Below are 26,958 nucleotides of genomic sequence, written 5' to 3'. Positions count from 1 at the left end.
CTAAAAAGGGCACCTTTACACAGAAGCTCTGTCCACTCATGAAGTTTCACTCATGAAGTTTCATCCCTGTTTTTCTGCCCACCACTGTTGGAGTCCAGCTCCAGTAGTGAATTAAGGGCGTGAAATGCAGGGGCCAGGTGGAGAGAATTCAATAAGAATTCTTCAAAGTTTATTGATCAGAGAGAGAGAGAGAGAGAGAGAGAGAGAGAGAGAGACCTCCAATGTTTATAGACTTGATACAAAGTATTGGTGTCCCAATAACTTTTTAATTACAAGCAAGGATCTGTTGAGATGTAAATGATCTTGGTTATTTAGAAAGAGATGTAAATAATTGAGATAAACATCAGAGTAAGTTTATCATATAGATGTCCTCAAATACCTTTCTCCCAAATGCCATTAGTTTCCATTATGAGCTGCTTTTCCTGTCCTAAAATCAAAGGAAAGCCTTTGATCCATTGTATAGTAGTTTTACATTTTGCTTCAGTTGCTAGATTTCTAATCATACATTAACAAGTATTTCTGTTATTTCAATCAGAAAAGAGAGTTTTGGTGAGCCAAGTTATTTTAAGATTCAAGACCTGGAATGGATTTTTACCTCCTGGCCCTCTACAATATAATTAACTGCTCTTCTTAACTTTTCCTACACAATTTTGCTTTTTAGAATCATATCACATTCCACTCTACCCAATTTTTCTTTCCAACTACTCATTACTAAGGATAATCTTAGAATGCGGTTTGTATTTCCACATATAAAGAGTAGACAATCTGTCCTTATTGAGTCTATTGTAACTAGTTTTTAATGTTTATCTTAAATTTCTCTTGAATTTTATATGTCTTATATATACTTTCTTACGTTCAAGTCTTTTTGCAACAAAATCCTGAGAGTATGACAATTCATTGAATGTCCCATTTTTGTTGTTGTTAATTATTGTTGTTCAGGATTATGCTTAATTTTGTTGTATATGATAATTTTGCCTGAAACACTAGTTCTTTTGCTCTTTGATATATACTGTTTCAAGACCTACAGTTCCAAGACTTGAGGTTTTGTATGATTTTAATTGTGGCTCCACTATATTTGAATTGTGGTTTTTTTCTTGCTTGTAATATTTTCTCTTTGAATTGGGGAATTTCTGAATTTGGCTTTGAAGGTCCTGTAAGTTTTCCTCATAGGATCTCTTTCAGGAGATGATGAGTGGATTTTTTCTATTTCTATTTTGCACTCTTGTTCTAGGACTTCAGGACAATTTTCTTCAATTATTTCTTGTATTGTTGTATCAAGATTTATATTTTTATTGTAACTTTCATGTAGTCTGATTATTCTTATGTTTTCTCTTATTGACCTGTTCCCAAGATCAGTTGTTTTTATTTTTTAGTAAGATGTCATGCATTTCCTTCCAATTTTTTTTTATTTTTTATATTTTGTCTTATTTCTTGATCTCTATTTGTGTTTAACACCATTGGTCTTGGGTTAGAAATTTGATGGCTCCCTCTTGCCCAATTCTAATTTTCAAGCAGTCACTTCCTTAAGATTCTGGGTATCTTTTTTCATTTGCTTGACTTTCATGGTTTTATTTTTCTTGGATTGTTCTTTTTTTTTAAATTTCCTCAATCTCTTTCATTTGAAGATTGAAATTTTTTTTTTTTGTTCTCAAGTCAAAGTAATCTTTTTTTTTTTTTTTTTTTTTTTTTTTTTTTTTTTAATAATTATAACATTTTTTGACAGTACATATGCATGGGTAATTTTTTACAACATTATCCCTTGCACTTACTTCTATTCAGATTTTTTCCCTTCCTCTCCCAACCCCCTCCCCCAGATGGCAAGCAGTCTTATATATGTTAAATATATTACAGTATAATTTAGATACAATATATGTGTGTAGAACCGAATTTTTTGTTGCACAGGAAGAATTGGATTCAGAAGGTAAAAATAACAGTTTACATTCATTTCCCAGTGTTCCTTTTCTGGATGTAGCTGGTTCTGTCCATCATTAATCAATTGGAATTGGATTAGTTCTTCTCTATGTTGAAGAAATCCACTTCCATCAGCATACATCCTCGTACAGTATCATTGTTGAAGTGTATAATGATCTTCTGGTTCTGCTCGTTTCACTCAGCATCAGTTGATGTAAGTCTCTCCAAGCCTCTCTGTATTTCTCCTGTTGGTCATTTCTTATAGAACAATAATATTCCATAACATTCATATACCATAGTTTACCCAACCATTCTCCAATTGATGGACATCCATTCATCTTCCAGCTTCTAGCCACTATGAAAAGGGCTGCCACAAACATTTTGGCACATACAGGACCCTTTCCCTTCTCTAGTAGTTCCTTGGGGTATAAGCCCAGTAGTAGTATGGCTGGGTCAAAGGGTATGCACATTTTGATAACTTTTTGGGCATAATTCCAGATTGCTCTCCAGAATGGTTGGATTCTTTCACAACTCCACCAACAATGCATCAGTGTCCCAGTTTTCCACAGCCCCTCCAACATTCATCGTTATTTGTTCCTGTCATCTTAGCCAATCTGACAGGTGTGTAATGATACCTCAGAGTTGTCTTAATTTGCATTTCTCTGATCAATAGTGATTTGGAACACTCTTTCATATGAGTGGAAATAGTTTTAATTTCATCATCTGAAAATTGTCTGTTCATATCCTTTGACCATTTATCAATTGGAGAATGGCTTGATTTCTTATAAATTAAAGTCAATTCTCTGTATATTTTGGAGATGAGGCCTTTATCAGAACCTTTAACTGTAAAAATGTTTTCCCAATTTGTTACTTCCCTTCTAATCTTGTTTGCATTAGTTTTGTTTGTGCAGAAACTTTTTAATTTGGTGTAATCAAAATGTTCTATTTTGTGATCAATAATGGTCTCTAGTTCTCCCTTGGACACAAACTTCTTCCTCCTCCACAAGTCTGAGAGGTAAACCATCCCATGTTCCTCCAATTTATTTATGATTTCGTTCTTTATGCCTAAATCTTGGACCCATTTTGATCTAATCTTAGTATGTGGTGTTAAATGTGGGTCCATGCCTAGTTTCTGCCATACTAATTTCCAGTTTTCCCAGCAGTTTTTGTCAAATAATGAATTCTTATCCCAAAATTTGGGATCTTTGGGTTTGTGAAACACTAGATTGCTATAGTTATTGACTATTTTGTCCTGTGAACCTAACCTATGCCACTGATCAACTAGTCTATTTCTTAGCCAATACCAAATGGTTTTGGTGACTGTTGCTTTATAATATAGCTTTAAATCAGGTACACTTAGACCACCTTCCTCTGACTTTTTTTTCATTAGTTCCATTGCAATTCTCGACCTTTTATTCTTCCATATGAATTTTGTTGTTATTTTTTCTAGGTCATTAAAATAGTTTCTTGGGAGTCTGATTGGTATAGCACTAAATAAATAGATTAGTTTGGGGAGTATTGTCATCTTTATTATATTCGCTCGGCCTATCCAAGAACATTGAATGTCTTTCCAATTATTTAAATCTGACTTTATTTTTGTGGCAAGTGTTTTGTAATTTTGCTCATATAATTCCTGACTCTCCTTTGGTAGATATATTCCCAAATATTTGATACTATCGACTGTTATTTTGAATGGAATTTCTCTTTGTATCTCTTGCTGTTGGATTGTGTTGGTAATGTATAAAAATGCTGAGGATTTATGTGGATTTATTTTGTATCCTGCGACTTTGCTAAAATTCTGAATTATTTCTAGTAGCTTTTTAGCAGAGTCTTTGGGGTTCTCTAAGTATACCATCATGTCATCTGCGAAAAGTGACAATTTGATTTCTTCATTTCCTACTCTAATTCCTTGGATCTCTTTCTCGGCTCTTATTGCCAAGGCTAGAGTTTCTAGTACTATATTGAATAGTAATGGTGATAGTGGGCAACCTTGTTTCACTCCTGATCTTACAGGGAAAGGTTCTAGTTTATCACCATTACATATGATGTTTACTGAAGGTTTTAAATATATGCTCCTTATTATTTTAAGGAATAGTCCATTTATTCCTATACTCTCAAGCGTTTTTAGTAGGAATGGATGTTGGATTTTATCAAATGCCTTTTCTGCATCTATTTAGATGATCATATGGTTTTTATTAATTTGATTATTAATATGGTCAATTATACTAATAGTTTTCCTAATATTAAACCAGCCCTGCATTCCTGGTATAAATCCCACTTGGTCATAGTGTATTATCCTGGGGATGATTTTCTGAAGTCTATTTGCTAATATCTTATTTAAGATTTTAGCATCAATATTTATTAAGGAAATTGGTCTATAGTTTTCTTTCTCAGTTTTCGATCTACCTGGTTTAGGTATCAGTACCATGTCTGTGTCATAGAAGGAATTTGGTAGGACTCCTTCAATCCCTATTTTTTCAAATAGTTTACATAGCATTGGAGTTAGTTGTTCTTTAAATGTTTGGTAGAATTCACCTGTAAATCCATCTGGTCCTGGGGACTTTTTCTTAGGAAGTTGGTTAATAGCTTGGTCTATTTCTTTTTCTGAGATGGGACTATTTAGACTACTTACTTCTTCCTCTGTTAATCTGGGCAAGCTATATTTTTGAAGGTATTCTTCCATTTCATTTAAGTTATCGAATTTATCGGAATAAAGTTGAGCAAAGTAGCTCCTAACTATTGTTCTAATTTCCTCTTCATTAGTGGTGAGTTCACCTTTTTCATTTTCAAGACTATCAATTTGCTTTTTCTAATCAGGTTTACTAAGGGTTTGTCTATTTTGTTGGTTTTTTCATAAAACCAACTCTTAGTTTTATTAATTAATTCAATAGTTTTTTTACTTTCAATTTTATTAATCTCACCTTTTATTTTTTGAATTTCAAGTTTTATGTTTGTCTGGGGGTTTTTAATTTGTTCCTTTTCTAGCAATTTTAGTTGTAAACCCAATTCGTTGGCCCTCTCTTTCTCTATTTTATGCAGGTAGGCCTGTAGAGATATAAAACTTCCCCTAATTACTGCTTTGGCTGTATCCCACACATTTTGGTATGATGTCTCATTATTGTCATTTTCTTGGGTGAAGTTATTAATTATGTCTATGATTTGCTGTTTTACCCAATCATTCTTTAGTATAAGATTATTTAGTTTCCAATTATTTTTTGGTCTATTTTCCCCTGGCTTTTTATTAAATGTTATTTTGATTGCATTATGGTCTGAAAAGGATGCATTTACTATTTCTGCCTTACTGCATTTGATTTTGAGGTTTTTATGCCCTAGTATATGATCAATTTTTGTATAGGTTCCATGAACTGCTGAGAAGAAAGTATATTCCTTTCTGTCTCCATTTAGCTTTCGCCAAAGATCTATCATATCAAACTTTTCTAGTATTCTATTTACCTCTTTGACTTCTTTCTTATTTATTTTGTGGTTTGATTTATCTAATTCTGATAGTGCAAGGTTGAGATCTCCCGCTATTATAGTTTTGCTATCTATTTCCTCTTGCAACTCTCTTAATTTCTCTTTTAAGAATTTAGATGCTGCACCACTTGGTGCATACATGTTTAATATTGATACTGCTTCACTGTTGATGCTTCCCTTTAGCAGGATATAATGCCCTTCCTTATCTCTTTTAATTAGATCAATTTTTGTTTTTGCTTGATCTGAGATGAGGATGGCTACTCCTGCTTTTTTGGTTTTGCCTGAAGCATAATAGATTCTGCTCCACCCTTTTACTTTTAGTTTGAATGTCTCATCCTGTTTCAGGTGTGTTTCCTGTAAACAACATATAGTAGGATTCTGACTTTTAATCCAGTCTGCTAACTGCTTCCTCTTTATGAGGCAGTTTGCCCCATTCACATTTATGGTTAGAAGGACTAATTCTATATTGCTTGCCATCCTATTAACCCCTGCTTATGCTTTTCCCCTTTCCTTCCCTTTTACCCTCCTATCCAGTATTAAACTGGTAAACACCACTTGCTTTTCACAGCCCTCCCTTTTTAGGATCCCTCCCCCACCTTAAAGATCCTCCCCTTATTTTACCCCTTTTCCTCGAAATTACTGTATTCCCTTCCCCTTAGCTTACTACTTCCCTTTCACTTTTCAATGAAGTGGAAGAAGTTTCACCATAAATCGAATATGTCTATTGATACACGCTATGTTCATCTCCCTCCTTTCTTTCTCTCAGATATAATAGGTTACCTTTGCCTCTTCATGAGATGTAGTACCACCACTTTATACTTTTTTATGATATAATCTCCTTTCCACCTCTAGTTTCTAAGACAAATTGTACATATGTTCTTTACATATTTTTTTGACAGAAGTATAGTTCTCAAGATTTCTTTTTACCTTTTTTAGAAGTCTCTTGAGTTCTGTATTTGAAGATCAAACCTCTTATGTAGGTCTGGTTTTTTCATCAAAAATAGATGGAATTCATTTATTTCGTTAAATGTCCATCTTCTTCCCTGGAAAACGATGCTCATTCTTGCTGGGTAAGTTATTCTTGGCTGCATACCAAGTTCCTTAGCCTTTCGGAATATCATGTTCCAGGCCCTGCGTTCTTTTAATGTGGATGCTGCTAGATCCTGTGTTATCCTTATTGTGGATCCTCCATATCTGAATTGTTTTTTTCTAGCAGCTTCCAATATCTTTTCCTTTGTCTGATGGTTCTTGAACTTGGCCACTATATTTCTTGGCGTTTTGATTTTAGGGTCCCTTTCAGTAGGTGATCGATGAATTTTCTCAATGTCTATTTTACCCTCTGTTTCCAAAACGTCTGGGCAGTTCTCTTTGATAATTTCCTCGAAAATGGTGTCCAAGCTCTTTTTTTCCTCCCATTTTTCAGGGAGTCCGATTATTCTCAAATTGTCTCTCCTGGATCTGTTTTCCAGGTCTGTTGTCTTTCTGGTAAGGTATTTGACAGTCTTTTCAATTGTTTCATTTCTCTGGTTTTGCTTGACTCCCTCTTGGTTTCTCCTTGAGTCATTCATTTCTACTTGTTCCAGTCTAATTTTCAATGATGTATTTTCTTCACTCACTTTTTTTATATCTCTTTGTAATTGTCCAATTGAGTTTTTATCTTCTATGGAATTTTTTTCCATTTTATCCATTTTATTTTTTAGAGAGCTGATTTCTTTTTCCAGCTCTCTAATCCTGTTTTCCTTGGAGTTGTTTACCTTTTCCAGCTCACTAATCCTGTTTTCCTTGGAGTTGTTTACCTTTTCCAGCTCACTAATCTTGTTTCTCAATGATTTGATTTCTTTATCCATTCTGTCTTTGAATGCATGGGATAACTTCTCCAGGCTCTCTTGCCAACCTTCCCTTTCCTTTTCCCATTTCTCTTCCAGCTCTCTTGTGAGAGCCTTTTTGATTTCCTCTATGAGGTTCTTTTGTATTGAGGAGCAGCTTATATCCCTCCCAGGGGATACATCTGGGGACATTCTGTTCCTAGTCTCCTCAGCATTTGAAGTCTGCTCCCTCTCCACACAGAAGCTGTCAATGGTTAGAGCCCTTTTGAATTTTTTGTTCATTTTGTCAGAGTAGGAATCAAAGAAAACAAACTGACAAGAGAAACAATTGGTCTGTTTTGCGGGGGATAGGGCTGGATATTATTAATGGGCTTCCTCTACAGACTGGGGGTAGGGCAGCAGAGAGCCACTAACAGAACAGCAATGACTGTACTGAGTCTGCGCTCTGAGGCTCTGAGAACGCACTGAGTCAGTCCAGGTGGGGGTTGGGGGTGGCCGGGCTCTGAGAGAAGCTGGCTTTCTGGGGTTTTAATCTTCACCTCCGGTGTTTACACCCTCTCTGCTGCTCCTGGCTTGCTGCCAAGACGGAGCATCCACACTGGGGCAAAAGCCCTTTCACAGAAACGGCAGATATCACACCCCTCCCCCTCCGGTCTGAGCTGTGTGAGCTGCCTGTCTTGCTCTGGCTGCCTGCCCTCAGTCTGCACCCCGTCTGATTGACCCTCCCCCAAGCAAACACAGACCTTTTCTGGCGACTTTCAAGGATGTCTTCTCTTGGTGATAATTTGTGGATTTCTTTCTGGGTCAAGCATTAAGTCAGAGGCTTGTCATGAAGTAAGTTCTGAGAGAAAACGAGGAGCTCAAGCAGCTGTCTGCCTCCACGCCGCCATCTTGGCCGGAAGTCCGAAAATTTTTTTTAAAGTTCTCCCACAAATTCTTTTTGATGCTATCATTTGATGATGTTTTTTGAGGTAAGAGAAGATTGTTGTTTTGGTTTCTTTTCCTTTAGAATCCTTCTCTGAAGATGAACCCCATTTTTTCCCCATAGAAACTTTCAACAATTGGATTCTTTCTACTTGCCTGCTCATTTTTTATTTTATAAGAGTGTGTTATTGTAATTACCTCTAGCTAGGTTGTGGATGATAGTGCCTCTGATCTCAGATTCTCCTTCAGTTCTCTCCTCTGATCTGGAACACCAAACCAAGAAGTGCCCATGGCCAGCAGCATCTCTACTCAACTGCTTCTATATGTTCTGGTTCCTTTTTACTAGGAGTCACAGGGGTCACAGCTGGCTTCTTTCATTAGCAGAGATTCCCTCAATCTTCCCCACTCAGACCCTAAATAAATAAATTCTCATGGCTGTGTGAATCTATCTTCCAAGCCAGATAGCCCCAGGACTCATGCTTATATTTACATTCCATCCTAGAAGATCTGAGGAAGACCACAATTCTGCCCACCATTCTTTATTTTTACTGCTCTACAATTCTACATTTACCCTGAGATACTATTTTGTCTTGTTTGTGGAGGAAATCTAGAGACCTTTGATTTTTCTGATCTACTCTTTCATCTTCCCAGAATCCTAATCTCTTCATAATTTCTTAAACTATGTTATTTATTTCATTTGCCATAGTCTGTCTTCATATTCCAGAATTTATTCAGCCATTATGTAATCTGTGGGAATCCCATTTTTGGTTTCTACCACAAAAATTCTTCTATAAATGCAAATTAAAACAACTCTGAGATACTATTATAGACCTCGCAGATTGACAAAGGTGACAGGAAAAGACAAAGACAAATGTTAGAGGGGATGTGGGAAAACTGGGACATTAATACAATGTTGATGGAGTTGTGTACTGATCCAACAATTCTGGGGAGCAATTTAGAACTATGCCCAAAGAGCTATCAAAATGTGCATACCCTTTGACCCAGAAGTGTTTTTTTTAAAATAACTTTTTATTGACAGTAATATGCATGGGTAATTTCTTACAACCTTATCCCTTGCACTCATTTCTGTTCCGACTTTTCCCTTCCCTCCCTCTACCCCCTTCCCTAGATGGCAGGCAGTCTTATACTTGTTAAATGTGTTATAGTATATCCTAGATAGAATATATGTGTTTAGGACTGAACAATTCTCTTGTTGCACTGGAAGAATTGGATTCAGAAGGTAAAAATAATCTGAGAAGAAAAACAAAAGTGCAAACAGTTTACACTCATTTCTCAGTATTCTTTCTCTGGGTGTAGCTAATTCTGCCCATCATTGATCAATTGGAACTGAATTAGACCTGCTCTTTGTCAAAGATATCCACTGCCATCAGAATACATCCTGATTGTTGAAGTGAATTGTGATCTCCTGGTTCTGCTCATTTCATTTGGCATCAGTTCATGTAAGTCTTTCCAAGCCTCTCTGTATTCATCCTGCTGGTCATTTCTTTAAGAACAATAATATTCTATAACATTCATATATCATAATTTACCCAACCACTCTCCAATCAATGGACATCCATTCATTTTCCAATTTCTGGCCACTACGAAAAGAGCTGACACAAACATTTTGGCACATACAGGTCCCTTTCCCTTCTTTAATATTTCTTTGGGATATAAGCCCCGTAGTAACATTGCTGGATCAAAGGGTATGCACAGTTTGATAACTTTTTGGGCATAATTCCAGATTGCTCTCCAGAATGGTTGGATTCTTTCACAACTCCACCAACAATGCATGTCCCAGTTTTTCCCACATCCCCTCCAACATTCATCATTATTTGTTCCTGTCATCTTAGCCAATCTGACAGGTGTGTAGTGGTATCTCAGAATTATCTTATTTTGCATTTCTCTGATCAATAGTGATTTGGAACACTCTTTCATATGAGTTGAAATAGTTTCAATTTCATCATCTGAAAATTGTCTGTTCATATCCTTTGACCATTTATCAATTGGAGAATGGTTTGATTTCTTATAAATTAGAGTCAATTCTCTATATATTTTGGAGATGAGGCCTTTATCAGAATCTTTAACTATAAAATGTTTTCCCAGTTTGTTACTTCTCTTCTAATCTTGTTTGCATTAGTTTTGTTTATACAAAGGCTTTTTAATTTGGTATAATCAAAATTTTCTATTTTGTGATCAATAATGATCTCTAGTTCATCTTTGGGCACAAATTCCTTCCTCCTCCATGAGTCTTAGAGGTAAACTATCCTATGTTCCTCTAATTTATTTATAATCTCATTCTTTATGCCTAAATCATGGACCCATTTTGATCTTATCTTGGTGTACGGTGTTAAGTGTGGGTCCATGCCTAATTTTCTGCCATACTAATTTCTAGTTTTCCCAGCAGTTTTTGTCAAATAATGAATTCTTATCCCAAAATTTGGGATCTTTGGGTTTGTGAAACACTAGATTGCTATAGTTATTGACTATTTTGTCCTGTGAACCTAACCTATTCCACTGATCAACTAGTCTATTTCTTAGCCAATATCAAATGGTTTTGGTGACCACTGCTTTATAATATAGTTTTAGATCAGGTACAGCTAGGCCGTCTTCATTTGATTTTTTTTTTTCATTAATTCCTTTGAAATTTGCGACCTTTTGTTCTTCCATATGAATTTTGTTGTTATTTTTTTCTAGGTCATTAAAATAAGTTTCTTGGGAGTCTGATTGGTATAGCACTAAATAAATAGATTAGTTTAGGGAGTATTATCGTCTTTATTATATTCACTCGACCTGTCCAAGAACATTTAATATTTTTCCAATTATTTACATCTGACTTTATTTGTGTGGAAAGTGTTTTGTAATTTTGCTCATATAATTCCTGACTTTCCTTTGGTAGATAGATTCCCAAATATTTTATGTTATTGACAGTTATTTTGAATGGAATTTCTCTTTGTATGGATTTTGTTGGTGATGTATAAAAATTCTGAGGATTTATGTGGATTTATTTTGTATCCTACAACTTTGCTAAAGTTGTGAATCATTTCTAATAGCTTTTTAATAGAATCTCTGGGGTTCTCTAAGTGTACCATCATATCATCTGCAAAGAGCCCAGCAGTGTTTTTATTAGGTTTATATCCCAAAGAGGATATATTACAGGAGGGAAAAGGACCCACATGTGCAAAAATGTTTGTGGCAGTCATAGTGGCAAGAAACTGGACACTGAATGGATGCCCATGAGTTGGAGAATGGCTGAATAAGTTATGGTATATGAATGTTATGGAATATTATTTTTCTATAAGAAATGATCAGGAGGATGATTTCAGAGAGGCCTGGAGAGACTTACGTCTACTGATGCTAAGTGAAATGAGCAGAACCAGGAGATCATTATACATGGCAACATTAATATTATATGATGGTCAATTCTGATGAATGTGACTCTTCCCAACAATGATATGATTCAGGCCAGTTCCAATGATCTTGTGATGAAGAGAGCCATCTACACTGAGAGAGGATCATGGGAACTGAGTGTGGATCACAACATAACATTCTCACTCTTTTTGTTGTTATTAGCTTGCATTTTATTTTCTTACTCATTTGCTTTCCTTTTTTGATCTGATTTCTCTTATGCAGCAAGAGAATTGTATAAGTATGTTTATACATATTGGATTTAAAATATATTTTAACATGTATAAGATATATTGGATTGCTTGCCATCTAGGGGAGCGGGTGGGGGGAAGAAGGAGAAAATCTGAAACATAAGGCTATGCAAGGGTCAATGTTGTCAAATTAACCGTGTATATGTTTTGAAAGTAAAAAGTTTTATTTAAAAAATGCTTCTATGGATATTTTAGTATACATTCTACGTCCTTGGGATAGAATCCTAGATCAGTAATGTCAAAAACAGATACAATGTCAAGACTTATGAAACCTCAAATTAATGCTATGTTACATTGTATTATTTATTTTGTTAAACATTTCCCAATTGAATTGTAATCTGGGTCCAGACCACTGGGGAATAATATTAAGGTCCTATGCTTGACACCTCTTGGTTGAGAACTTTCTGGCAAAGTATAGCTACTACTAATTGAGCTCTAAAGATACTTCTAATTTGAAGCTGGCAAGGGATGGGAAACTGAGTGGATGTTCATCAATTGGGGAATGGCTAAATAAATTGATATATGAATGTAATAGAATATTATTGTTCTATAAGAAATGATGAGTAGGATGATTTCAGAAAAGCCTGAAAAGAACTTACATGAACATGAAGTGAAATGAGCAGAACCAAGAGAACATTGTACATAGTAACAAGATTATGTGATGATCAATTGTGATGGCATTAGCTCTTTTCAGTAAGGAGGTGATTCAAGGCAATTCCATAGACTTGCAATGAAAAGTGCCATCCACATCCAAAGAGCAAACTATAGAGTCTGAATGTTTGTTTACTTGTTTTTTTTTCTTTATTTTCTTTCCCTTTTGATCTGATTTTTTTTTGCACAGCAGCATGACAAATAGGGATATATGTTTATAATAACTGCACATTGTTTACTGTCTTGGGAAAGAGAGAAGGGAGATGGGGGTAAAATTTGGAACATAAAGTTTTGCAAAAGTGAATGTTGAAAACTATCTTTGCATACATTTTGAAAAATGAAATACTATTAAAATATAGATAGCATGTAAAAAAATATATAGTCCGAAGGAGCCTTAAAAAAAAAAAAAAAAAAAAAGATTCTTCTAAAAGATAACACCTTTGAAGGTGCTTTGAAGAAAGCTAGGGATATTAAGAAATGAGGAGACCATACTTTCCAGATTAATGGGAGAGCTTTGCAAAGGCAAGAGATAAATCCTGCTCCCAAATTTTCCAAACTATATGGTTCATAAAGTCAGAGATCATGACTTTCTCCAGTGTCCAGTATCTTCCTCTGCATACATTAAGCATATGTTAAATACTTGCCAAATATATGCTATAGATAAATGTGCCCTTTCAATAAATAGAAAGCCTTCCAAATAGCCTCAAAAGTGTCATTTCTTTTTTTTTTTTTTTTTTTTTTTTTTTTTTATTATTATTATTATATATATATATATTTTATAATATTATCCCTTGTATTCATTTTTCCAATTTACCGCCCCTCCCTCTATTCCCTCCCCCCGACGACAGGCAATACCATACATTTTACATGTGTTACAATATAGTCTAGGTACAATACATGTGTGCGAATATCATTTTCTTGTTGCACAATAAACATTAGAATCCGAAGGTACATGCAACCTGGGCAGACAGATATTAGTGCTAACAATTTTCATTCCCCTCCCAGTGTTTCTTCTCTGGGTGCAGCTACCTCTGTCCATCATTGATCAACTGGAAGTGAGTTGGATCTTCTTTATGTTGAAGATTTCCACTTCCATCAGAATACATCCTCATACAGTATTGTTGTTGAAGTGTACAGTGATCTTCTGGTTCTGCTCATTTCACTCAGCATCAGTTGATTTAAGTCTCTCCAGGCCTCTCTGTATTCCTCCTGCTGGTCATTTCTTACCGAGCAATAATATTCCATAACCTTCATATACCACAATTTACCCAACCATTCTCCAACTGATGGACATCCATTCATCCTCCAGTTTCTAGCTACAACAAAAAGAGCTGCCACAAACATTTTGGCACATATATGTCTCTTTCTGCTCTTTAGTATTTCTTTGGGATATAATCCCAGTAGTAGCGCTGCTGGGTCAAAGGGTATGCACAGTTTGATAACTTTTTGGGCATAATTCCAGATTGCTCTCCAGAATGGCTGGATTCTTTCACAACTCCACCAGCAATGTATTAGTGTCCCAGTTTCCCCACATCCCCTCCAACATTTGTCATTATTTGTTCCTGTCATCTTAGCCAATCTGACAGGTGTGTAGTGGTATCTCAGAGTGGTCTTAATTTGCATTTCTCTGATCAGTAGTGATTTGGAACACTCTTTCATGTGAGTGGATAAAAGTGTCATTTCTTTCTAGAAAAGCTTCTAAAAAGCAGGAAAAACCTAGTAAGAACTGTTCATTCAGTTCCCAAGAAATCACCTGGAATGATTCCAGAAAGGAATTCTATTTTCCTAGACCTCTTTTCAGCACCTACTTTCCTACTCAGAGCACAGAACATGTTCTGGAAGTATTACTCCTTTTGCTTTACCCCCGAGGGCCTTGCTATTACCATTCACCTGATCACCTGCCCCACCATTTCAAGGGGCCCCTAGCTTGCTTAATTGACATTTCACCCCCCTTCCTGGTGGCCAACTTTTCCATTGGATTTCTTGTCCCTGCACGTTCACACTGAAGTCACATTCTACTCCCAACATGACCAAGTCAGTTCTGCCTTTGCTCCAAAAAAGGAGTGTTCTTCTCTCCTATGATCCCCTTACTATCCCTGGCACTCTTCCTGAAGAAAATGTTAATGATACATAAGCACAGGGATATTAGTCTCTCACAACCCCTTTCCCCCCTTCCCAGCCTCTCATTTTTCTAATTTTTAAACAATTTTACCAACTTTCTTTTTAGCTATTCTCCCATATTACAGAGAATTAAAGTACATATTTAATTTGCAGTCTAACTGTATTCTTTGTAGAATTTCTCTATTTCCCCTGCAATGGATATTCACATAAAACTGCAATTACTCTCATAGGTCCTTTCAACAAATGCTTAACATGAGTATTGCAATCGAACATAGACAAATATTCCATGAAAAAATTCATTGTTATCTTTGGAATAACTGAACTTATTTAAATGCCTTTTCAAAGAAAGCCTGTAAATCCTTTTTCTGGTTCCCTGGATTTGTTTAATAATATTAGCTAACATGCACTCTAAGGTAATCAAAGTCCTTTACAAATATTGCCTTATCTGATCCTCACAAATGGCTTTGGTTGATTCTGGAGAGAAATTTGGAACTATGTCCAAAGGGCTATCAAACTATACATACCTTTGATCCAGTCTCTGCTGACTATCCCAAAAAGATCACAAAAAAGAGAAAAGGACCCACATGTGCAAAATTGTTATGGCAGTGGTGAGAAATTGGAAACTGAGTAGATGCCCATCAGTTGGAGAATGACTGAATAAATGATGTTATATGAATGTTTTGGAATATTATTGTTTTATAAAAAATGATCATCAGGATAATTTTATAAGGTCTTTTGTCAACAATGAGGTGATTCAAACCAATTTCAATAGACTTGTGATGGAGAGAGTCATTTGCATCTAGAGAGAGGACTATGGGGACTGAATGTGGATCACAACATAGTATTTTCACCTTTTTGTTGTTTGCTTGCTTTTTCTCCTTTCTCATTTTTCCCCCTTTTTGAGCTTATTTTTCTTATGCAGTATGAAAATTATGGAAATATGTTTAGAAGAAATGCACATGTTCTACCTATATTGGATTACTTGCTGTCTAGGGGAAGAGGGGAAATTTGGAACACAAGATTTTGCAAGGGAGAATGTTGAAAATGATCTTTACATGTATTTTGAAAATAAAAAGCTTTTTTAAAAAAACCCAATAAATATCTTTGATTGGTATCATCCTCATTTTACAGATAAGGTCAGCAGATTATGTGTCCAGGATCATATAATGTCTGAGGCAAGATTTCTGACTTCAAGTCTATACTTATCTACCTTAGAATAGGAATGTCACAGTTGATATGATCACTAGTCACTGAATACAGATCTCATGTTTATAATATCAGTTATTATTATTGTTTACTACAAAAAAAGTTATGGCATTCTGCTATTATCACTGCTGAAGCTGAATAGGCCATATAAAAGCAAGAATAATTTTTATTTGCTCATGGATTATTGTGGCAAGTGACCAGCCAACTGACTGATTATTCTTCCTAAGATGCATGTACCTATCTGTTCTCTCTATTCATAATTCTCCAATGGCTTCTCATTACCCATATGATAAATGCTACAATCTTGTTCCTAAACATATTAAGATTTCTAACTTGACTTTACTTTTTCCTCATTAGTCAGAATACCTTTCTGGGAAAGGTGGAAATACATGAACAGATGATAATATATTTTAGGTGGAAAAACCAAAGAATACCAATTAACAGAAGAACATCCTAATTTTCTACTACTCTCCTCCAAGATGAACAGAGGTGTCAAACAATTCTTCTAAGTGAGACATAAACCAAATTAAAATATAATTGAGAAATATTTACAAAATAAAAATATAGTAGAACATAGATAATATTGACATATGGTTTTCTGAATCAATAGGCAGTCTCAGGGATACTTAAGTATGGTTAAATAACTCCATTTCTGACACAGCTGAGCAAGACTATCGTCAGGAGAAGACAGTTGATGAAAGGACCTAAAAAAACATGCTCTGTGAGACTCAGTTGAAGGAGCTACCCTAAATTCTCTTCCTTTGGATGTCCAATTTTTATCTCAGCTTCTTGTTACAGGACTGCCTTATATCCTTCAGATCATTTATAATGGCATTGGTCATTAGAAAAATATTACACCATTCCTTACACTCAAGTAATTGTTAACATATCTTATAAACATGTATGCTAATCATGTCTCTTTTTTCTCTTTGGATCATTTTCAGTTCTGATTCTTAATATATTATTGTTTTTACTGATTTATATCCATTCGACATCACTGGGACAGAATTATTTTTTTAAATGGAGGAGAAAGCAGTTTATTTAAAGCACTTTTTAAACTAATTCAACCCTTTTCCTTCTGTGCAATTCTGGGCCCAGTTTAATTTTCTCTATCTGTCCAAATAAAGGTACTAATGAACTAACATAGCACCCTCGCCATCCAACTGCATTTCCAACTGGGCAATTTGCCAGCACAGCACATTATTAACAAACGTTTTTTGATTTAATTGCTAGATATCTGGGCTCTTTTAAACTTCTTGTTGTGGCACTTCAACATAATATTCTATTAGTGATAATCAATGTCAGTGTCTTTACTTTTATCCTGTTTTCCGTTTTCAAAACAGGTTTAAATTGGGGCAATTGTAGCTGTTCATAGTACCCTTTTCTTCTTTTTATCCTTTCTTCTACTTCTAGTGTGGACTGTGGCCTTTGTTCTAGGAGCTGAAAGTTTGATCACAAACAGTTATGAAAATAAGGAATTATTTCCAAGTGTTCCAATGCTATTTATTTGCATATAGGAACCTGTATGAAATTGTCCACTGGGGTCCCCATTGGAACTAACCTCTCCTCTCCTCTCCTCTACTTTCCCTCTCCCTCTCCTCCCCCTCTCCCTTTCCTCTACCTCTCCCTCTTCTCTCCTTTCTTTTTACTCTTTCCTTTCCTCTGTCCATATAGAGCATCATACTTTTATCTACAGATGCTCTGCACAAAGGAAGATAAATTTTGATCCCTGAAACCTTACAAGATATCTTGGGGTTTATTGGGTAGACTTCTTTATTAAGGGCCATGCCTTAAACCCAGTAGCAAGATATAGATAAAAAAAAACTGGATCTGGCCCAGGATGAATAGGAGATCTTAACCATTTTTAAGTTAAAGTTTTTAACAGGTCTCAGTGTCTGAGGCAACTCTCATTCAGTGATTAAAGCTAGCTAGAGTTAAAACAAAATAAAGCCTCTTTTATTTAGTAAAAAAATAAAATAAAAAATAAAAAACAATCTGGGAAAGGAAGAACTTCAGGGTTTCTGACCAAAAACAGAAACATTTGCTATTTACACCCACTCTGACCCTATCAAAGCTCTAACTATGACCAAGTGGCGCTTGTCTAGGTAATAGAGGCCATTCTTTTCCTCATTTCTTACCTAACCCTTAATTACTGATTGGGAGCCTTAGTCAAATTGAGACCTGAAAAAGACCTTAATTTAAAAAGACCAAGGTTTCCCACTGCATCCAAGGCCATCTCCAGTCATCTTGTTCTATATCTTGCCAATGGACCCAGATGGCTCAGGAGGAGAAAGTGAGCCAGGTGACCTTGCACAGCCCTCCCTCACTCAATTCCAATTCATTTGCATATAATGGCATCCCCTCCCGGATGTCAACAATAACAGTTCTTATTTGAGATAACAACAATTTGCATATAGAAACTTCCTTACAGATTGGCTTTTTAAAAATATATAATAAATTCATCACGCTATTTTCAAAACTTTCCTGCTTATGAATGTTTCCTTTCCATCTTCCTTCTATTCTATTTGTGCATTTAGAGAATCCCCTTACTTGCACAAGATTTACCTTTTAATGTTCTAAGGTGCTTATTCTCCTAGTTCTTTCTTCCATATCCTCTGTTTTTTCCTCTTTTTCTTTTCTTCCTTTATCTTTTTCTTTTCTTTCTCTTTCTTATTCTCTCCCTCCCTTTCTCAATACCGTCGAGGCATTCATCTATTCTTTATTTTTAAAAAATCTATTTTTTTTCCTTTGTCTTTGCAACTGTCTGGAAGGTTTTTTTAGGTTGGATTTGGAATTACAACACTTCTTTATGGTAGTCATTATCCTTTTCTGTTTACTCATCTCCAGTCATTTTTTAAATTGAAGCTCTAAGCCAGGGTCAGGATTCATCCCTGCAGTACTTTTGAGTGGGAGGATTAGCCCTCCTACATCTCGACCTGAGTCACCTTGGCCCTATTAAGTTTTCCATCTCCTAGGATGTATCTCTACCAAAAGATCTTTGAGACGCAGAGCACTGGATCTTTAGAATCCTTTATGGTATTGTCAGGGCAGAGTGCAGAACTTGGAACCCTTGGCACTATAATGTTCTGGTTTGGACACAACCGTATCTGGACTGGTTGCTATTGTTCTCAGATTCTTCTAAGATCCATATTGTAGATCTGCAAATATCCTAGGATTTTCCTGTACAATCCTTCTGATCTTATTGTCTCCAGATAGGGCTTTTCAAGCTATATAGGTCTTTCCCTGACTGACTTCTCTGGTGCTAGTTTTACTTGCATCTCAATTCTGTCTCTTTTTGTATAGTTTTGATATAAAGTCACCTATAGAATTTTCTCTTTGGATTTCTTGATCATGATTCAGACAGACATTATTTTTATGTTGTCATTGTTTTTTATGTTTATTGTTTTATGTTCATTTGTTTTTTGCTGGAATGAGTATATAAGAACTGAGCTGCCTGCTTTTGTTCAAGTAATCTTTTGGGGTAGCAGTTTCCAACTCTTTAAACTCCTAGTTTATAGGGATGAGATTTCTGAATGGTCTTTTATTTCTTAATCTTAAATCGTATTTCTCAGCACATTTTCCCACACAGCTGTCCATGTTAATATTTAAGTATTACATTTTCTGTGGAGGATTTTGTCCAGTCCTTCATGGAATTTTTATACTGCTCAATCTTCTGCAGGAGAAATTCATACATTTTTATATGGTTAATTTTGTCAATGTAAGACAAGAAGACCTTACTTTTAAAATTTTGCCTCTTAATCTCTGTTAGGGAGGGCAGACATGACTATAATTGTGAGTAAATATTGCCATCTCAGAAGAATAAAACTAAAGAGACCCAGACCAATTTTAGGTCAATATGGTAGGTATAAGAAGGCCATAAACGGATTTGACAAAAAGATTTAGAATGAGAGATCTAAAATTGATATTGACCTCAAGCTATCTGGTTCAACACTCTCTTTTTGCATTTGATAAAAGCTGAGATCTGTTGTTGGAATTAATTCCTTAAGGTCTCATAGGCAGTAAGTGCCAGAGATTGTATATGAACCCAAGGCCTTAGAGTCTCCACAAAAATATGGACAGTGGAAGAAGAATTGATAGAAAGAATGAGAAATTGAATGGTACACAAGAATCCTGAAGCTAAATCAAGAGGAAAAAAAAAAAAAAAGCTATTATAGATTTACAGCAAGAAAGAGTCATTGAGGTCAAGTAGTACAACTTTCCCTACCCCAACCCCAATGGACAAATTCAGATGTGAGTTTCATGGAACTAGAAGCAGGGACAAGAGTACACAAGTCAACAAATCATGAATCATAGCTCTAGAAAGAATAAAATGTGTTGAAAGTCCAATTAATTAACTATAAATTGAGAAGTTTTGCTGGAAACTTGAAAGGGTTGAGAGCTCTAAAATGTATTCTTACCCAATAGATTTGATAATTTTTTCCCCTTTATTTTCCTTTTTGCTTTCATCCCTAAAGTTCCTCTTACTTACTGAGCGTCATTTAAAATCTGATCAATCAGTCAGCAAATAGTTATGATTTGCTGTAGGGAGAATCTTTGTTAAAAAAGACATAAAAGAGTTTAGGATAAAATGCTTGACCTCAAGAGACTGGGGCTGATAAGGAAACTAAGGCATTATTTTAATGGGAATTTTGTTGATATATTTTATTTCTTTTAATTAAGGATATTGGGTAAATCCTGACTTTTATTAGCTTCAATTTCTCTTTTTTTTCCCCTGAGGCTGGGGTTAAGTGACTTGCCCAGGGTCACACAGCTAGGAAGTGTTAAGTGTCTGAGACTAGATTTGGACTCGGGTCCTCCTGAATTCAAGGCTGGTGCTCTATCCAATGCACCACCTAGCTGCCCCCTGCTTCAATTTCTCTATCTATAAAAAAAAAAAAAAAAGGGATTGCACTAGCTGGCCTGGGATCCCTTCTTGCTCTAGATTTATAATCTTATTATAGCCTATAACCTGCTATAGAGCAGCAATAAATCAGTTGGCTCATTGGCAGTGGTGGAGTTGATCGAGGCTCTCCTATCACAACCACCCACCCTCAAAATTGTTGTCATTGACCTTGGTTGTTTTGTTGTTGTTTAGTTCTTTTCCAATCATGTCTAACTCTTTGTGACCCCATTTGGGTTTTCTTAGAGATTTGAGGGGAGGGTTGCCTTTTCCTTCTCCAGCTCATTTTACAATTAAAAGAGTGAGTACACTGAGGAAAATAGGATTAAGTGACTTGTCCAGGGTCATACAGCTAGTATGTGTTTGAGGCTGCATTTAAACTCAGTTTTTTTCCTAATTCCAGGCCAATACTCTATCCACTGTGCCACTTTTTAAAATTTCTAGCACATAACATGATGTTTTGCATTTGTGGACCAATAATAATAGCAACTAGGCTCAATGCACAGTGAGTTGGTCTTTGGGTCAGGAAGACCTGGATTCACAAGATCTTGGATAAATCAGATGGCATCTCTTAATCTCAGTATTCTCATCTATAAAATGAGGGTTGTTATAATATCTAACTCATGTGAGACATAAATATACATATATATGTACATAGACACATATATGCTAGCCATTATTATTATCTTATATTTAAGAACATAATTATAAAAACAATAATAATTTATCTCAATAGTTTTATTTAAGCATATTATTGTTGTTATTATCATACCATTTCTCCCAAGAAACTCTACAAATGGTGGAAATTGCTAATATCTGATAGTGAAAAAAAGTCTCTACAATGGTAATTCTCTATCCCAAAAAAAGTGTAGTTGTAGATAAAAAAAATGGCAATAGCTGAAGGCCATACTATACTATATAGTATGGTGCATAGACTGCTGTCCTGAGAGTCAAGGAGACTGGGATCCAAGTCCTGCCTCTGGCAAAGACTGACTATATGATCTTGGACAAGCCCTTCAACCTCCAAACAATTTTCAGAATATAAATTTCAAGCCAGATTCCAATCAGCTTTGATAAAGGTAGTCTCCTCCTTGGGAACTCTGGGATTCTAGCATTCTACTCATCCATTTATCATCTTTCTTTATTTCTCATCATTCTATCTATTTTCACTTCAGTCATCCCCTCCTCTCCTCCTCAGTGTGATGAGAGTTAGGTAAGGGGTACCTAGATGAAATTAGGGTTAATTGAGGTCTAGTGGCAGGTTCTGGGTACAGGGAATCAAATAGAGCTCTCCTGCAACCCTTTTGGATTCTGCAAGGATACAGAGATAAATGAGGTCTAGTAGTGGCGCAAGAGTCCCTTGTAAAGGAATTTACAGACCCAAAACCCTAGATTAATAAAAGAGGTTTATTTGGGGTTTGAAAGTAAGGGTTAAGGGCCAGGCTGCCTCCGGGTGAATAGGAACCCTTAACATGGCCAGCGTAAGGATGCCATGTTTGAGGTTCCTGCAAAGAGTAGGCTCCAGTGTTCCCCTTTTTAATATGGGGGGTTTTGGTAATCTTGAAGGTGAGTGGAGTCCCAGATTGGCTTCTGGCTTGAGCTTCAGCCTGGGTTAGAATTTGAATAGAATTCGATGGGTTTTTAGATAAGGAAGAAGCTGTTTGTGGGGGTTGGGGAAACCTGAGCAGATTAGAATGGGGGCTGGGACAGCCCAAGTTAGCTCAGATCTGATGGGGGCTGGGCCCGGATATCTCCCATTGGGATTCATGGGAGCTGGGAATTAGAAAGGAATCTTTGACCCATATCAAGTGCATGAGCTCTACCCTTGGGTTGCTGGGCTCCCTTTCCCAGGTGAAATTTCATTTTATCTTGCTGGTATGTCAGTAAGGACTACTTCCCTTTAGCTATCTTTTATGTGTCCTGTTAAAATATAAGCCTTTAATTTGGAACTAGGCCTACCTATAAAACTGTGCATACCCTTTGAAACAGCAATATCTCTAAGTCTGTATACCTACGTTTGTATCCCAAAGAGATCATCAAAAAAGGAAAAGGACTCACATGTACAAAAACATTTATAGCAGCCCTTTTTGTAGTGGCAAGGAATGAGAAATTGGGTGGATGCCCATCACTTGGAGAATGGCTGATTAAATTATGGTACATGAATGTAAAGAAATATTATTGTTCTATAAGAAATGATGAACAGGATGATTTCAGAAAAACCTGGAAAGACTTACATAAATTAATGCTGAGTGGAGCAAGCAGAAGTAAGAGAACACTGTACACAGAAACAGCAAGATTATGTGATAATCAACTGTGATAGACTTGGCTCTTTTCAACAATGAGCCAATTCCAATAGACTTGGGATGGAAAGTGCCATCCGCATTCAGAGAAATAGAGAACTTTGGAGACTGAATGTGGATCAAAGCATAATATTTTCCCCTTTTTTATTGTCTGTTTTTGTCTTCTTTTTTCTCCTGGATTTCCCCCTTTTGGTCTGATTTTCTTTGCACAGCATGATGAATATAGAAATCTGTTTAAAAGAATTGCACATGTTTAACTTAAAACAACATCAACAACAACTCTTTTAGAGCATGAACTGTCTTTCTTGCTTGCATTTTTATTCCAAATAATTAGCTCAGTGTCTGGCACATAGTAAGTATTTGTAAGTAATTTATCCATCTTTAGCTTTTTATAATAGTGACTATATAGCAACTTAACTTTTGATAAACTTCATTTTATAGACATAATTTATAAATATCATCTCATTTGCTCCCCTTGAATTGAATTGACATGCATCATTTTCAGTTGGGGGCAGCTGGCAAGAATGCTCGAATTTGGTTACATACTGTGGGACAAGCTTAGTAATCATCCAAATTAGAGAAGCCCCTTATACATGCACAATTTGAGTAATTAAGTTAACTGTTCTATGCTTGGCAGCAATTGCAATTAGACCCAGTCCTAGTGGATTAGTTATATGAATGTGCCCATTAGTGCTAAGTACTAAGTGAAAAAGAAGAAAACAAAGAATTTAAGTAGCTGAAGCCCTAATAATACAACTGAGCTCCAAAGAATGTGTGTTGGGGGTGGCCAAGCAGGTACATCTATTTTCCTAAAGGGCTATTTTCAGCCCTTAACCCATACTCACAATAGGCAGTAACCCCAGTGGGAGTCTACAAGTAGGAAGAGGGTGTGGGAAGGAGTATCCCCAGAGGAGAAAATTAGGCACAAAGAGCAGAAGCTATAGAGAGATTGAATTTATCTCAATTTAAGGAAGAATTTAATGTGAAAAAAATTATCAAGTCATATATCTGCCAACCTTATTAATATTGTTTTAGATACATGTTTACATATGGGTAAATGTATGTGTTTTATATATATGTATATTTGAGTATATATGAATCTTGGTATATGTATGTATGTAAGAAGATATATATATATACGGTCAGTTGCATGAGTGAGTGTGAATATATATATATATATGTATATATATATATACACACACACATATAAATGTGTGTATGTCTTTGCATATATATATATATGTGTGTGTGTGTGTATGTCTTTGTATATATATGTGTGTGTGTGTGTGTGTGTGTCTTTGTATATACACACACAAACAACCCTAACCCCTCATGCACAGCATGATGAATATAGAAATCTGTTTAAAAGTATTGCACATGTTTAACCTACAACAACATCAGGCTACTTAACTGTAGCCTGCTTGAGGGAGGTATGGGGGATAAAAGGGAAAAAAAGAATAAAGTAAAAAGTACACAACAGAGAACAAAAGAATATCCTACAAGGAAGCAAAGGAAAGATGGATACTCATGAATGTATTGTCTTCTATTATCATATATACTTTCTTGAAATGGAAAGTTATCATTATATATTTTAAAACTTCCCTGATGTTCTGTTGGGCATTTGGCAATGTTTGAGGTGGGAGAGGTGTTAAATTTTCCTTTTCAGTTTTTTTCTATTGTTTTTCCTTATTTTCTATTCAGTTCAATAAAAAAAAAGTAAAATAGTGACAAATTCTCAAGAAATGATAGTTATTCATTAAGCGATTATTATATTCCAATAATATATTCCAAATGCTACAAAAACAAACAAAAATGGAAAGTCACTATTCTGGAGACCTTATTTTTTTTTAAATTTAATTTTATTTTATCACTGAATACACAGAAAGTAAATATGAAACACAGAATTAGCATAAGGAGGGTACTAGCCACTGAGAGGTAGATGATACAAGGTAATATTACATTTAAAGGGAGAGGCTTTGGATTCAAACACATTGCTCTGCCCTTTGCTGACTATGAACCCGCTCAAGTGATCTCATCTTTGGGCTTCAGCTTCTTTATCTGTTAAATGAAGGAGAATTTCTAAGATCCTTTTTATCTCTAAACCTGAAAGGCAATTCACTAAAAATTCAATTCACTTAAAATGAATAACATAACTTGTTAGCTTCATTTTTCTCATCTATAAAGATCCCTCTGGTCCCAAATGTAACATGCCCTCCTGGCAGTTATTATTACCAGTCTGTCCTAGGCCCACCAGAGTACCTTTGACCACTGTGCTTAGCAGTGTGAACTCTACCCGGCTCGCCTCCTCTGAGGCCTTCAAAGGTCTCTGGCCACAATCTCTTGAATCTATAGCTTAATAACCAGTAGCACGCTCAAGAACAGCCACGTGTAATCTTAAAAGCCTTTATTATACCTACTCACATAATGCCCTGACTGATGCCCTGACTTGTTGGTTCCCGAGTGAACACCTGGTCAGGAGACCCACGTGTTCACTACCAAACTCCTTACCTCTTTTGGCTACCCATCTTGGCTTGGCCACCCAGGCTAGGGAGCCAGGGTCAAGGGAGCCAGGGTCAAGAGCGCCAGGTTAAAGAGAGCGACTGCTGCCTGCAGTGGGCTTATAAAGGTCATACACACAGCCAATCAGCGAGAGAGTCACCCATTACGAAGCTATCTCAATATGGCCAGGATCCCACCCAAGGGCAGTCCTAATATCCACAGAAATTACTTCTGGGCCTCAATCTCCCGATGCGCTATGGCGCCGCCCATTTAAAGGGCCCTTACACCCAAATCCTAAAGAGAAATCAGAAGAGGCATCTTATAGGAGGTAGCATTTTAGTAGACCCTTGAGGAAAAGCTAGAGATCCTACAAGTTGAGGAAAATTATATGCTAGACAAAATTCAGTTTGGTTCAGACTCTTTGTGACCCCATGCAACATAACACACCAGGTCCAGCTATCTTCTACTAGCTCTGTCCAAGTTCATGTTTATTGTTTCCATGACAGTGTTTATCTGTCACATCCTCTGCTGCCCCCCTTTTTTTTGCCTTCAATCTTTCCCAACATCAGGATCTGTTCTAATGAGTCTCATCTTGTCATTATGTATTTAAGCTTCAACTTCAATGTTTGCTAGAACAATTAACTTGAAGGGCAGCAAGGTGGAGGAGTAGATAGAATCAGGAGGACCTGAGTTCAAATCCAGCCTCAGATACTTATAGCTGTGTGACTATGGGCAAGTCACTTAACTCTGATTGCTTCAAAAAAAAATTAATACATCTTAAAGGAGGGAGAGAGGAGGTATAAAACTAGAATGCCACTGGCTTTAAATGGGGGGCAAGGGAGAAGGAGTTTTCATATAATAAGTAGACTTTCCTTAATAAGGCACAGTGGATTAATTCAGTATATTAGACCACATTCAGCAAGGTGTTTGGGTTTTTTTTTTAAATGCCCCCCTTTTTTTCTTTATCTAAAGTAATAAATATGATAATATCTTTAGATTAAGCATGAAAGTAGTTTCTGAGCCTGCCACCAGGTGGCAGAAGCAGTCAATTATCCTGAGGATTCAAAAGAAATTCACTGTATTTCAGGCTTATTCAATATCCTTATTGCATCATAAAACAAATTGTACACTTTCATCATCATAAATTACTAATCATCTGGTAAAACTTCATTTAGTGGTGTTAACCATAAATTGAGGAAGGAGGTCCTAGAAATTCCATTTTATTGAATTTGAGAAATTTCTTTATGGCACAGAGAAATGTTCACTCAGTCAGTACTTCATGTGTGCCTGAAATGGCACTTATACCCAGGGGCTCTTTATTTCAAGGCTGTCCCTCTAGCCTCTGACCCATACTATGCTCCTATTTGATCTTTGCTGTCTTTTTCCTTTCTCCAAATCTAGAGACCCCATCCCAATTGCTTTTATCAGTTTTCTTTAGACTCATGAATTTTTGTGGGTCAAAAGAAATTGGTGGTTCTACTAAGTCC

At 36.0% G+C, this 26,958-nt stretch overlaps 1 protein-coding gene across 1 annotated transcript in view; it reads left to right on the top strand.

The window, feature by feature from the left end:
• The window catches only part of SLC28A3 (solute carrier family 28 member 3), a 138,264-nt gene that overhangs the window by 42,057 nt on the left and 69,249 nt on the right, over window positions 1-26,958 (top strand). The window lies entirely within an intron of this gene.

This window comes from Sminthopsis crassicaudata, chromosome 1 (assembly GCF_048593235.1).
Source record: "Sminthopsis crassicaudata isolate SCR6 chromosome 1, ASM4859323v1, whole genome shotgun sequence".
NCBI lineage: Eukaryota > Metazoa > Chordata > Mammalia > Dasyuromorphia > Dasyuridae > Sminthopsis > Sminthopsis crassicaudata.
This window is presented reverse-complemented; position numbering and strand designations above follow the sequence as displayed.